This window comes from Euprymna scolopes, chromosome 46 (genome assembly GCF_053919585.1).
Source record: "Euprymna scolopes isolate OS-2025 chromosome 46, ASM5391958v1, whole genome shotgun sequence".
NCBI lineage: Eukaryota > Metazoa > Mollusca > Cephalopoda > Sepiida > Sepiolidae > Euprymna > Euprymna scolopes.
The window spans coordinates 213,662,440-213,678,936 of NC_136527.1; the positions used below are offsets into that span (position 1 = coordinate 213,662,440).

A 16,497-nucleotide genomic window follows, 5' to 3' on the forward strand; every position below is an offset into this window, starting at 1 on the left:
AAGCTTTTGTGTGGGTGATGACTCTTTTTATATTGGTAGTTGTTACGTTTAACTTATTTGATTGGCTAACTGGATTATAAGAGGGATGGAGTGAACTGAATTTTGGTTGTGATTTCAGTTTGGGATTGGAGTTGAAGGAAATTGAATCGTTACCCTTATTACCAGACCGACAAGGTTCTACAATTTTTACCTAGTCACAGGTCGCAACAAACCATTGTTGCAAAAATCTTTGTTAACCTCTACCTTTCAGTGGAGAAAGTTTCCACAAATAAAAAAATATCCTTAGTAGTAGCGTCCTAAATTATGAGATGATAAAAAAATAAACGAATCTCTTAGAATGAGTATCCACTTTCTGTCCACATGAGAGGGGGGCATTTTAGTGTTTATTGGCTAAAAGGTTTCGATTTTTTTTGTTTTCATCTTTCAATAAAGACACGAGGAAATAAAAAAAATAAAGAAAAATCAGTATTTTTTTTTTACTATAAGGTTCGTCTCACATTTGTATAGAAAAAAATATAGTTTTTTTGTAGTTTTCGGTGTGCTTTAAAAGAATATGGTAACCATTTCCGTCGCAAATTTACCGTTTGCATGCTATTAACTGGGACTATTTTCCATTTCACAGCCCAGCCTTCGTTTACTCTACGCACGATCATAAACGAAGGCTGTTAAAAATGCACTCACGTACCGAACTGCCTTGTCACAGTGTCGTATGGCGAACATTTTAAATTAGACGAAAAACAAGTAGTTTTCCAAATAGGAAGCCATGTAATTCGGCAAGACTGTAGTTTAGGTGGAAAAATAATCTCGAATCCTTTATCACATAAAAGAAACTAATTTCCCCAATCACCGGTACGTTACTATGTCACAGAAGTTGTTTTTGAAAACAACTTAAAAAAAAACAACTTCTTTTTATATTGCTTTTAATTAAAATAAAAAAGGTTTTTGTAGTTCTATTCATATTTAAATGTCTTATATATTCCGTGTTTTTTTTTTACACAATGAATACGTTTTTTAATGAAGGTGCTAGTGCAGAGAGTTATCCGCGCTATTTTTTAAATCGTATTTCCAAGTTTAATTAAAGTTTTATTATGTTTTTTTTTTTATATTCAATTGTAAGGTTGAAGTAAAGAATAGGTACAAAACACCCTCCCCATGTTAAGAATGGCTTTTTAAATAATAACGTTATTATTTACGTCCGGATCGCTCTCTGCACTAGTACCTTTATGATAAACAATACATAAATAGAAATAATAAATTATAAGACTTTTAAAAGTTTAAGTAATATATTTTTTTAATTAAGAATTGAATCGCGTGATTATTATTAAATTACGTGAGTAGTCATAAACGATACAAATTAATATTAAACACGCGTAATCTCTTGCAATTTATTATTTCTCTATTTCAAATTTAAATTTATTAATTATAAAACGTTCTATACTTATGTATTTTTGTTACCGTGCTAAAAAAAAAGGTGCTTAAGATATCGTGGAACGTTCTGTTTAAAAATAAAAAAAATGTTGTTTAAAATAAAGAAGTAAAAAATGAGAGAAAAAAGATATAGAATAGGCAACACTTTCTTTAATAAAGTTTACATAAAAATGAGCACCCACTTTTTGACAATCATCAATTAACTAAACTTTAATGTAAAAAAAAAATAATTGGTAAATGTTTACAATCGAAACCACCATAGTTTTAATCCTAAAAAATGAAAATCTACTTTTTCTTCTCCCCAATAGACCCCTTTACTTGATTATATCGTCTTTTTGTCTGTTTAGTCTTGCCTGATTCCAGGACTAGGAGCTGATCTGTCTGGTAGAGTGTCCAGCTTGGTGTTGTTCCTTGTGGCAACATACCTAAGAGAAGGTGCAACGTCATTTTCCTAAGACCCAGTGTCTAGCCATGCTGAGTCGATCTTTTTATCCTGGGTGACATCCTGCCAGTTTGTTGATTTAATTTTATTTTTCATTTCCATTTAAATTCGAATTTTTGATCAGGGTTTACTTTAAATTTTTGATTTAAAGTAAACCATACCAAAGTCCCAGCTAAAACCCTGTACAGAGAGATCAAAGACACCCGGGATTGGGGTCTAATATGCATTCAATTCTCCCCAGTGTGAGTTCTCATATGTGTAACGAATGTTGATTTTCGAGAACAAGTATATGCACACACTTCACAAGAATGTGGCTTTTCTCCAGTGTGAGTTCTCATGTGTTTCACTAATGCTGATTTTTGAGAACAAGAATATCCACACACTTCACAAGAATGTGGCTTCTCCCCAGTGTGTGTTCTCATATGTGACACTAAATATGATTTTCGAGAGAAAAAAATTCCACACACTTCACAAGAATATGGCTTTTCCCCAGTGTGAATTCTCATATGTGTCACTAATGTTGATTTTTGAGAACAAGAATATCCACACACTTCACAAGAATGTGGCTTTTCCCCAGTGTGTGTTCTCATATGTGACACTAAATATGATTTTCGAGAGAAAAAAATTCCACACACTTCACAAGAATGTGGCTTTTCCCCAGTGTGAGTTCTCATATGTCTCAGTAATGTTGATTTGTCAATAAAAGAATATCCACACACTTCACAAGAATATGGCTTCTCCCCAGTGTGAGTTCTTATATGTCTCACTAATGTTGATTTTTCAATAAAAGAATATCCACACACCCCACAAGAATGTGGCTTCTCCCCAGTGTGAGTTTTCATATGTCTCACTAATGTTCCTTTTTCAGTAGAAGAATATCCACACACTTCACAAGAATATGGCTTTTCCCCAGTGTGAGTTCGCATATGTCTCACTAATTTTGCTTTTTTAGAACAAGAATATCTACATACTTCACAATAATGTGGCTTTTTACTTATGTGTATATTCATATTTAAATTTAATTGCTCCTGGAGCAAGATTTCAAATACCAAGTGATAAACAATATGAGATTTTATCCTACCTTTTTCAGTTTTAATCTGAAGTTGTTGATGCAAGTTAGATGTTATGCTTATAAAATTTCAATTTGTACCATTTGTTTATTTGATAAGAGATATTTCGTAGTGGAGAAGTTAAAATACTCTCTTTTGTAAATGTTCAATTCGATATCTTATCATTTATAAAAGCATTAAACAAAAATTTCACCAAATTTAAACATGTGCGATGTTCTTATCACTATTTGCTAAACAATCCAGATAACATAACTCTTCACACATATATATCTAATAAAATTGTAAGCATCCGCTTTTGTTGTCCGTCACGTAAGGAAATAATTGTGCAAAGAATATTGTGTAAGGAGGAAGATGATCCCTTAATATTCATTAAAAACATTCGAGCAGGAACATCTGCAAATAAAAAATAAATGAAATTTAATATTTTATATCATTATTTATTTTAATCGTGCCAACAAAACAAGAAACATAACTTTATAAAACAAACTTTATAAACGAATTATGTAATAAATATATAAATATAAACAATTAATGTCGTAAAATAAACAATTAATAAAGTAAAATAAACAATAATATAGTAAAAATCTTGTAGGAAAAATAAGCATACAACTACCATAGTTGCTACAGATAATAATAAAATATATTGCTAACAATAGGAATATAATACGTTTATAATACAAGAAAAGTGAATTTAAATACTCAGTAAATTAAAGTTAATAATACAAATCAATGTATAATCTAGTTACTAAGCAATGGATAATAATATGGTCTTTTAAAATAACTTTCGTTTTAAGTCATATGTGTGGAAATATAACCGCTTATTTCTAATGTGTTTATATTAAACTGAATATTTTTATAACATTACATATTTATTAATACTCATAATAATTTAATTCAGCAGAATTAGGTTCTTATTTTTTACTTTTATTTTTAGAATTCAACATTTTTTTTCATTCAACAAATTATTTCATCCAACACTTGAATGCATTACTATCATTCCCATATTTTATTATCCAAATAATATCAGCAGCTTTAATAATCACTTAGCGCAATTTTATTTTTGTAATTAACATCTGATGCATATTTGTATACAAAAAAAAATCGAAAGCTGCGAATCGAATTAGGTATCCTACCGAACCTTACAGAATTGATATTCTTAGTAGTTATTTCAATTTTTATTAAAATAAGTATTTTTATTGCAAATCAACAAACTGTTACTAGCATTCAACTAATTAATGTTGTATGTATAACAAGTAGATGTTTTACTGTCTTTTAAACCTTTTTATTTCGCCTTGAAATTTTTCCTCTTTGATGAACTGATAAAAAGTCTGATGATATGTTGTGTTTATGGAATGAAACACGTACAAGATGCAGTAATCTAAACAATATGTATGTGAATAAAATGTTTAAATAAGTTGCACATGCTCTGAAAGTGTAAATCATTTTCATTGAGTTTAATAAACCGTTGCATTTTAAGATATGTTTATTGAAGAAATACATTATAAACGTATATTGTTTTAAGGAAACTGTACATGTGCGCATGTGTGTGACAATCTTGATGCAATATTTTCCATTGTTATAATGAGAGAAATATATGTATATATATATAGGTTCATTAGAAAACTTTTTTCTGTCTTCCTAAAACACATGCATTTACTGTATATAGGGATACTTGATATAGGAATATGTACATCTATCAACAGTTTCTTAAAAGGGACTCATTTAATGCCAAACACGTAACTAATTCGGTTGGAAAACCTACAGTAAAAACTGTACATTTATTTTTTATTAGTTATTTTTTATTTTCCGTATATATTTCTCAAATTTAAAGTATATTATTCAAATTTATAGATTGTTTAAGGATATCCGTTTATCGCTAATTTATTTGAACATAGAAATTGTTGTCACTACATGAGTTTAACTCATCAGCGAGTTAATATTTAATCTTTAACTATTGATTAAAACAAAATTGTCATTTAATCATTTTTAATACACAATCCACACATGCTAGAAAACTCCTTAGACATGAGAGTATCATATACAAAGCTAGGATTACCATATGTATTGTGTATTGTTGTAAATATGGCTTCGTGCAACTACCAGGACCATCTTTGTCTTAGACAAACTTCAAAAAGAGTCTCAAATATAACTTAAAGATCAATCGAGTTATTTAATGAAATGTTCTCTGATGAACTCATAGCAAATTGTACCTTTCAACGCATCTATTCACGACCAATCGGACAACAAACATCAGAATCCAAGCATTCTCCTCTATTTAAGCTTGTAAGACTTCTACTGTTTGAGGAAACAAAGAGTTTAAAAAATTGGCGTTGGAATGTTTTATCTTAAAATATTTGTTCATTCTTAATTCATCCGAACGTTAAAATTATTTGTAATCATAGACGTTTAACTCCTAAGCGAGTTTAATGTTCTATATTTAAATATTAGTAAGACAAAATATATAAATTATTAACATATAACAAACATTAAACTAATTATTTTGATTTTTAACTAAACATTTAATTAATCATTTTGATTTTTAACTAAACATTTTATAACAATACAACTACCACATATAGATTGATATTTTCGTTGCTTGGGACAATTACATTTTCTATTTCTTCTCGTGTATTACTCAATGTGTCAATCCTATTATTCCAAACCAATGAAGAAAAATACCTGTTCATCTCTAATTCAGCTTAATATAAATATTTTTTAAACTTAATCACATGTAAGATCAGCACATTATAGGCAATAAAACAGACGAAATAGAGCTCTATATGTTCACAGCTTTGAACAGAAAAGTACTGGAATATGATGATGTATTATAACGAGGTACCTGAACAGAGAATTGATGAAAAGCAACATTACAATACTCTTTTTAACGACTTTAAAAGGTTGCTCCTTTTACTGTTGACGAGATAAGTGTCGTTAACTATTCTATAATTTCATGTAAAAATTTAATAAACAAATGATACTGAAAAAGTATCCTTATTGGCGTTCAAAAACAACACACGTTGCAACTGAAACATAATGAGATACTATGAATTATGGGCAATATCAGTAGAGGCATTCCCTATGACTTGTGATGTGATATGTCTGTTTACATCACATTTAAGTTTAGCATATAGTCAAGAAAACAGGGAACAGGGAGAGAATTACAAATGTTTTCATTAACTTTTTTCTGTCATTGTTCAGTCAAAATTGAAAGTAAGAGACAAACAAAAACCTTATACATCTACAGCTTTGAATAGAAAGGTACTGGAATAGGATGATGCATTATAACGATTACCTTTTTTACATAGACATAATTACTTATCAAGGTCCAGAGACCACTCGAGGATAAGTGTTAAGAGTGTAAAGTAGTCAGAGATAAACAAACAAACATATGTCTACCGCTTTGAATAGAAAAGTACTGGAATATGATGATGTATTATAACAAGTCAAAGCAGTTAATCTTTGTTTCTGTATCTTGCCGATATTTAATGTGCAACAATTTTCGGTCATGATTTGTGTAAAGAAAGCGGCAAGCACTGCTGACTTTAGTGAACTTGTCCTTACAATCAGCTTCAGTATCCATATTGTACTTAATTATCCTCTTTACTGTTTCTATAGCAAATTTTATCCGGCCATTAAATTGAGGTTATGTAAATAAGAACTGGCTGTTTTTCAACTTGAATCAAAAATTTTAATAATTTTTAAAAGTTATGTTTTACAGAAAAAAAATTGTGCAAATTGCAAAAAAAGTTATAAACTGATATTTTGTTACATATTACGGACCATACGTCGGTTGCAGTAAAATTAGCTATTGTGCAGATTGGCGAGGCTTTGTTTTTATTTTTCAGCTACTACTATCCATTTTGCATGTGGTTTATAATGTTCAGGCCAGTTGGTATGACGTCATAAAATTGGTTATGAGTTTTTAAGAGTTCTTTTACAGAATAATAAAAAATTATGCAAATTGAAAAGAAGTTATAAATTGATATAATGTTACATGTAAAATACCAGACTATCCACTTTGCATGTGGTTTATGATGGTATGATGACGTCATAAAATGTGTATTATGTGTAAGGAGTGTGTAACAACTCACCTGCCAAATCGATTGACCCTTAAAATGTTTATGTGTTGTATCAATACTAATTCATCTTCACATAATAATCAGACAGTATATATATTGTGTGGTTGTATTTCATTATTTGGTGAGCACAAGTTGTTCACGGGAGAGATTTTATGGAATTTTATGATCTCCACAGAATATGTTATTATAAAATGCTGAAACTTTTTGGATTTTAATTTGCGATCACAGTTTTTAAGAGTTTGTAACAGTTTCTTTTGTTAAGTGTTTTTACACAATAGTTAATATATTTTTCAAGTTTAAGAAAAGTTTTAAATTATATTTTTTGGAGTCAGTGAAAATTTTACGTTTGAAATTATATATACCTACGTTTGACATGTTTTTTTTACAAATCAGTCACCATTTATCAAGGGCCACTGGGGGTAAGGGTTAATAAGCATACCGTGGTCAATGGAACACTGTTGTGGTAGTTGTTAGTGGAAATTTGATAAATTGAATTACTTAAGGGAAACGGCTCATTAGAACATGTTTACGTTGGACTTGAAAAATGACCATATTATAGTCAGCTGGAAAGCAGGCCAATGGAAGAGTTCCACGGGTGTGCATTCTAAGAAAGAAACTTTGTTCATGGAATCTATGCTTATGTTTTAGTTTAGATAAAGGGTGGGGGGAATTATTGATAGTTTTTTCAGCTAGACGTGTTTCTCGTGAAAGCTTGGTGAGGGGGATTATGTTACATGATAAGGGCTGTCCCCTTTTCATGTAAGTATAAAAATGGAGAATTTAGTTTAAAATGAAAATGAAATGGCATAGGCGGAACTCGAACCTCGTAATCTAGTTTAGAAATGGATTACGTGTGAGAATTTAAAAATGTAAAACGAAACATTTGTTTAGAATATAGATAAATATTCAAGAAAAGAATGTGAGCTGTCAAGCTTATTATGAAATTTTAAATTGAAAGAATGCAGCTTATAAGATAATGTTTTAACATATTGAATAGAGGTAAAAATTCCTTTTGTAGAAATAGGAAAAGTTTTGGACACGTATGTCCAGGACACGTGAAAGAATGCACATGTTTTAACATGTGTATGACGCCACGGAAAATAGAAAGTTCGAGAGATAGAGAAAAACTTTAGTTAGTAAACAGTCAGTGAGAAAACTCAGAGAGAGTCATCGTCTAGGAGCGAGACGTCACTTCAAGAAAAATGTGAGACTTTGAATTCTTGAGGATGGAAATCCCGGCCGGTCGTGTGAAGAATAAACCATCAAGTGTTTTTGTAAAGCTCTTGTGTCTTATGTTTCTTATACAAAGGTAAAGTCCAATTGTTTTATATATTTGTGTTATATGTATTTACATACACGTCCTAACATCATCATGTCTACACAATGTCCGAACTGTCTGAACACTATATCCCTTCACTCAAAGAGCTTTCTCCTTCTCTTCTTCTACACGTCCAATGAACATTTTAATATATAAGAATCTCTCCTAACATGAACAATATCTCTCTAAGTCTCTTACAGTACAACTTCTCTCTCTCTCTGAGTCCTTCAAGACAAAGACTCTTAATAACTCTTCCTAAGACTCTTAAAATGAAAGCCCCGATATGCAGCAATTATAGATTAGAGCTCATACTTTAAAATTCTCTTCTGCTTCCCCAACTGTACTGACATGCAGAAGTTCAAGTGTAATGTAAACAGACATTTGCTGCTAAACTCCCTACATAGTACCCCTGCAACTTGGGTTCCTGATAGTCATCAAAGTGGAAATGTGCCTTGTTTGGAGTGAAAATGTTATACAAAATGTTTGGAGTGAAAATGTTATAAAAAATGTTTGGAGTGAAAATGTTATAAAAAATGTTTGGAGTGAAAATGTTATAAAAATGTTTGGAGTGAAAATGTTATAAATATGTTTGGAGTGAAAATGTTATAAATATGTTTGGAGTGAAAATGTTATAAATATGTTTGGAGTGAAAATGTTATAAATATGTTTGGAGTGAAAATGTTATAAATATGTTTGGAGTGAAAATTTTATAAAAAATCTTGGGAGTGAAAATTTTATAAAAAATGTTTGGAGTGAAGATGTTATAAAAAATGTTTGGAGTGAAAATGTTATAAAAAATGTTTGGAGTGAAAATTTTATAAAAAATCTTGGGAGTGAAAATTTTATAAAAAATGTTTGGAGTGAAAATGTTATAAAAAATGTTTGGAGTGAAAATGTTATAAAAAATGTTTGGAGTGAAAATGTTATAAAAAATGTTTGGAGTGAAAATGTTATAAAAAATGTTTGGAGTGAAAATTTTATAAAAAATGTTTGGAGTGAAAATTTTATAAAAAATGTTTGGAGTGAAAATGTTATAAAAAATGTTTGGAGTGAAAATGTTATAAAAAATCTTGGGAGTGAAAATGTTATAAAAAATGTTTGGAGTGAAAATGTTATAAAAAACGTTTGGAGTGAAAATGTTATAAAAAATGTTTGGAGTGAAAATGTTATAAAAAATGTTTGGAGTGAAAATGTTATAAAAAATGTTTGGAGTGAAAATTTTATAAAAAATGTTTGGAGTGAAAATTTTATAAAAAATGTTTGGAGTGAAAATGTTATAAAAAATGTTTGGAGTGAAAATGTTATAAAAAATCTTGGGAGTGAAAATGTTATAAAAAATGTTTGGAGTGAAAATGTTATAAAAAACGTTTGGAGTGAAAATGTTATAAAAAATGTTTGGAGTGAAAATGTTATAAAAAATGTTTGGAGTGAACATTTTATAAAAAATGTTTGGAGTGAACATTTTATAAAAAATGTTTGGAGTGAAAATGTTATAAAAAATGTTTGGAGTGAAAATGTTATAAAAAATGTTTGGAGTGAAAATGTTATAAAAAATGTTTGGAGTGAAAATGTTATAAAAAATGTTTGGAGTGAACATTTTATAAAAAATGTTTGGAGTGAAAATGTTATAAAAAATGTTTGGAGTGAAAATGTTATAAAAAATGTTTGGTGTAAAAAAACTGGTAAAACCAAACAGTAAAATCATGTAAAAAAGTAAAATCATAATAATAGATAATTGTGGAAAGTAAAAAAGCTAAAAAAAAAAAAACAATGAAATACTGAAAAACTTCTGTTAATTGGTGATAAATGACTTTATATTTTTTATGCAAACTTAATTAAAGAAAATTATCCTTATTCTAAAACATAAAAAATTGAATAAAATATCAACATTCAACCAATTCTCTAGCGACATATTAGCTAAATGTGGACAGAAAAGTATTTGTAAAATTTAAAAAAAAACATTTTGTGCTCAGTTGTCTAACAATTCGACAAACTTTGGATATACTTATTTTGTTTATGGTCAACATTATTTTTTTCTCAGAAATCACGAAAGTAAATAAACACATTTTTCATAAAAATCTAAATATCAGATTGAATCATCTATTATTAGGAAGATTAGGAAGGGGTGGGTGCTAATTTTAAGCATAATTTATAAAAAAAAGTCTTAAATATTTAAATTTTGTGTTTTTCATTCTATTTTTCGGAATATTTTTAATGGCTTTAAGACATAAGGCCAAAGAAAAAATACAGTTTTATTTTTTAAGCAGTAAAACTACTTTGGATTCGATTGTAAACATTTACCAATTATTTTGTTTTTTATTAAGTTTCTGTTAAGTTCTAATTTTATGTAAACGTAATAAAATAATCATTTTATGTAAACGTAATAAAATAATCATTTTATGTAAACGTAATAAAAAATCATTTTATGTAAACGTAATAAAAAAAATCATTTTATGTAAACGTAATAAAAGAATCATTTTATGTAAACGTAATAAAAGAATCATTTTATGTAAACGTAATAAAAAAATCATTTTATGTAAACGTAATAAAAGAATCATTTTATGTGAGCGTAATAAAAGAATCATTTTATGTAAACGTAATAAAAGAATCATTTTATGTGAACGTAATAAAAGAATCATCTTATGTAAACGAAATAAAATAATCATTTTATGTAAACGTAATAAAAGAATCATTTTATGTAAACGAAATAAAAAATCATTTTATGTAAACATAATAAAAGAATCATTTTATGTAAACGTAATAAAAGAATCATTTTATGTAAACATAACAAAAGAATCATTTTATGTAAACGTAATAAAAGAATCATTATTCCAAAACCTAAAACATTGAATAAAATATCAAAATTCAAACGGAATTTTCTAGACACATAATAGGTAAATTAGGACAGGAAACTATTTATAAACACACACACACACACACACACACACATATACATACATACATATATATATATATATATATATATATATATATATATATATATATATATATATATATATATATATATTAAATAGGCGGTGCTAATGCACTGATTGAGCCGCGCTATTTTTTAAATCGTACTTCCAAGTTTAATTATATGTCTTTTTTTAAATTGTAAGGTTAAAGTATAGAATAGGCACAAAACACCCTCCCCTCCCCAGGTTAAGAATGGCTTTTTAAAATAATAACGTTATTATTTCAGCACGGCTCACTCTCTGCATGAGTACCCACATTTTTATTGACGAAATCAATATTTTTATTGGGTTCCAATAAAATTAAACCTTTTTTATGTTTAATATAATTTTAAGAATCAATATTTTTGAGGGATATTGCAAAAAAAAAAAAAACTGTTTCAGATTATTTAAAAAACAATTGAATGGGATTTTTTTGTAAAGCGTAAAAAAATAACTTACATTTCATATTGTAAAGTTAGTTTAATATTAAAATTTTACTTAAATAAACACATTTCGGTCAATGTCAAGTTTCTTTCCAACTCTCAAAAAACTTTAAAATGATGACTTGAAATAGGTTTTCGGTTATGCTGAAAACGAATATCACATTTAAATTTGGGGCAGATAAGTAGTTTTCATAATATGAAGAAATTATTTTTCAATAAGTGGGCGATCACTTTCCTATATAAAAGTAACGTAAAATGAGCACCCACTTTTTGGTCACTTAGTAATTTCTTCATATCATAAAGCAATTTTTAAGTGTGATATTCGTTTTCAGAACCCCCAAAAACCGGCGCTGTTTTTTACTAAGAGATTCGTTCATTTTTTTTTCATTTTCAAATTTGTTTTATATGACGAAAAAGGTGACCAGAAAAGGGTGCTTTTTTACGTGAAATTTACATAACACAGTGATCCCATACTTTTTAAAAAAGTAATTTCTTCATATCATGAAAACTACTTATCTGCCCCAAATTTAAATGTGATATTCGTTTTCATCATCATTGAAAACCTTCAAAAAAGTCGTCATTTGAAAGTTTTTGAAGTAGTTGGAAAGAAACTTGACATTGACCCACATGGTCACATTTCATATTTTATTTTATTCACGAAACCAATATTTTTATTGGATTGCAATAAAAAAATAAACTTATTTTAATATTTAAGATTATTTTTAAGTTGTTGAATAATATTTTTGTAAAGTGAAAAACAAAAACTTACCTTCCATTCCAGGAATTTAATACGAAAAAAAAAATCGTTTTTCTTTTGTGTCAAACGCAGAAAATTTGTTTGTTTGTTAGGATTTCTTAATATAATCTTTAGTAAATTGATACAAATTTTGTTTTGTGTGTCCAATTCATTAAGCAATTAAATATATGAAAATATAAAAGAATCAAAATTTAAATACAAAAAACACGATTTCAACGTGAAATTATTATAAGAAGAAAAACACGTGCTTCAGAACAAAGAACTTATGTTCATCGTAAAACGGTGTAATCATTATTTTGTTCCTCGTGTAAAAGATTGAACATTTCATTATGATTTGGATTAGTCGAACTACTGTTTACATCCAAGATGAGAACAGTAATCCAAATAATCCAAATATAAAAAAAATGCAAAACTGAATATTTCACATAAACAATTCAAAAAGGAAGGAATTGAACAAATAGCGAAATCAATCAAATAACAAAAACTAGATTTGAACCAACAAGAAACAAAACAATAATCACATGATTACATTATGAAAATTGCAAATTATTTTTATCAGATTCGATTCAGTTAACTTTACGATGACCTTAACTTATAATTCCAGACTTAAACCTGATGTTTTACATGCAATCAACGACTAACGATGAAAGTGTAGTAACTGTTTCTAGTTTGTTTACGCATTCCAAAGTTTTATCGCGTTATCAACATTCTAGTTTTACTTGTCATGATTTGCGCCCTCCTATGCATTACCTCCTCCTTTGATAGATAAGTAATGCAATGTTGTAAAATGTTCCAACTCGCAGATGTGAATATGAGAAAAAATCGATATTTAACCACATTCAGATCGCTGTGTAATTTGCTTGCGCCCTATTTGTTTATTTAACATCTACCGCTCCGCGCTCCGGAATATATCTCACTACTGATGCGGCAATTATCTATCTGTATAAAAGCCAAGTACGTCAAACCTGCCACATCTGAGCTGGAGCTTTTTAAAACAGCCTATCCTGCCTTGACAAAGTAAAAAATAGACTTCGTGGTTTAGTGGGGGATGCCCTTTTCTCTTCCTTGCAACCTATCTCCCACAGAAGAGATCTTGTAAGCCTGTCTTTGTTTTATCATTATTTCCATGGCAAGTGCTCGTCCGAGCTCCAATATCTGGTCCCCCCTCGACAATCTTTCACGATAAACACACTGATATATGTACACATGGTATATACACACACCCACTGATATATGTACACACAGTATACACACACACTGATATATGAACACACGGTATACACACACAATGATATATGTACACACGCTATACACACACACACACACACTGATATATGTACACACGATATATGCACACACACTAATATATGTATACACGGTACATACACACATTGATATATGTACACACAGTATACACACGCACACTGATATATGCACACAGGGTATATAAACACATTAATATATGTACACACGGTATATATACACACACACACACTGAGATATATACACATGGTATATATGCACACACACTGATATATGTATACACTGTATATACACGCACCAAATAGAGGCACGATGGACATGATCTTCACTGCTCGTCAACTCCAAGAAAAGTGCAGGGAGCAAAATTTACTATTATGCATAGCTTTTATAGACCTTACTAAAGCCTTTGACTCGGTGAACCGTCAAGCCCTTTGGCTGGTTCTTGCAAGGTTTGGATGCCCAGAGAGGTACATTCGGGGACTGAGACTGCTACATGACTATATGTCAGCTACAGTCCTCAGTAGTAGTGGAGATGAAACAGAGCCCTTCAGGGTTGACACAGGAGTGAAACAGGGATGTGTCATTGCCCCAACCCTGTTCTCCATCTTCATTACTGCTATCCTCCATCTCACGGACCAACATCTTCCCTGTGGAGTTCGGATTATGTACAGAACTGACAGACGACGTTTTAACATCAACAGATTCAGGGCCAAAGGTCGAACAAACACCATATCCATTATGGAGCTATAGTATGCAGACGATGACGCCCTTGTAGCCCTCTCAGAAGAGGACCTACAGTGTACACTAGTTGCCTTCACGAGGGCGTACAAACAGGTAGGACTAACAATCAATATAAAAAAACTCAAATTCTCCATCAGTCACCACCAAACAGTACTCTAGTCTCACCCCCACCCATCTCAATCGAAAACGCTAGACTGGAAAATGTGGACCACTTCCCATACCCAGGCAGCATCCCAACATCAAAATCCAACATAGATGATGAAATACAACACCGACTCAGCTGTGCCAGTGGGGCTTTCTCAAAGCTAAGGAAGAGTGTATTTGAGAACCGTGACCTTCTGGCAAAGACCAAAATCATGGCATACAAAGCTGTCTTGCTGCCCACTTTTCTCTATGGATCGGAGACCTGGACCACATATGCGAGGCACGTAAAAACCCTGGAGACGTACCACCAAAGATGCCTCCAAAAAATCCTAAATCAGTTGGAAGGACCGACGCACCAATACCAGCGTCCTGAGTGAGGCTGACATTCTTACTATCACCGCTACTGTTGCTCAACGCCAGCTCAGATGGACTGGCCATGTTGTCCGAATGCCGGATCTCTGCCTCCCAAAACAGATTTTCTACTCTCAGCTTGTTGAGGGAAAGCGTGTCCAGGGTGGCCAAAAGATGAGGTATAAGGACAACATCAAAGTAAATTTAAAGCGGTTTCACATGGACCTTGAGACATGGGAGGACGTGGCTGGGAGCAGGTTGGCATGGGGGAGCGCTGTCCACGAAGGTGCTGCACTTTATAGTAGTGACCTAAATCAAGCTGCTGAGGATAAACGCAAGCACAGAAAGGACAGATTATCAACCAGACACACCCAACCCCAGCCCACCACTACTACCTTTATATGCACAAGAAAAATTGGGTCTAGGATTGGGCTCTATGCTCACCTGAGGACCCACCGAAGCCAAAACGGAAGACAGTCTTACTCGGACACGAGTGATCGCCGATGATGATAATATGCACACACACTGAGATATATACACACGGTATATACACACACACCGATATATGTACACACGGTATATACACACACTGATATATGTATATGCAGTATAAACACGCACACTGATATATATATACACAGGTATATACAGGCACACTGATATATGTACACACGGTATGCACACACACTGATATATGTAAACACGGTATATAAACACACACACACTTATAAAGAAAATGTTAGGGAAAAATCATACGAAATCAAAAAAAAAAAATCCATGAGACAAATGAGGAACAAAGCACAAACATCACCAACGATGTGAAGGATATGTTGAAGTGACCTATTAATGTCATCTTATAAGCTCCAAAAGCGACAGTTCTCTCTGCAGCCACAATTGCAAAGAAACTCATCAGAAATCGACTCTTGTTAAACCTTATTATCAGACAAGGCACGCTCAATAACATCATCTTCACAGATGAAAAGTTATTCTCACTTCAACATCCAACAAGCATCAAAATGAAAAAGTCCTTGTGAGAATACCTGATAATGCAGAAAAGATTTTCAAAATGAAGAAATCATCATCAGTGATGGTCTGAGCAGCCATTTCTGAAAGAGGGAACTCTCCATCAATTTTTTAAAAATGCCAATAGACAATTTTTTCTTGTTCTTAACAAAGAACGTTACATTGAGGACATTTTTAAATGTGCACTAACTCCATTCTGTATAATTCTGTGTTTTTTAATGATTTTCTTTTATTACATTTTCACCCCAAACAAGGCACATTGTCACTTTGATGTAGGGGCTACTATCAGGGACATAAGTTACAGCAAGATGTCGGTTCACGTTACACTTGAACTTCTGCATGTCAGTACAGTTGAGGAAAGAGAAGTCGGAAGGGAATTCCAAGGGGCAAGAAACTACTGGAGTAGAAAGCTTTCTTAAATTTAGGGATCACAACTGTGGAGGGGTGGGATTTTGCTGTTTGTCGGGTTTGTCGAGGGTAATTA

General features: G+C 31.0%; 1 long non-coding RNA gene across 1 annotated transcript; it reads right to left on the reverse strand.

Moving 5' to 3' along the window:
- Positions 1-1,558: 1,558 nt before the first annotated feature.
- Positions 1,559-12,771, reverse strand: LOC145270478 (uncharacterized). The gene is made up of 2 exons (XR_013865383.1): positions 12,504-12,771; positions 1,559-3,333 (listed from the first exon to the last, which is right to left on the reverse strand). It is a non-coding gene; the product is annotated as an uncharacterized LOC145270478 (long non-coding RNA).
- Positions 12,772-16,497: the final 3,726 nt, after the last annotated feature.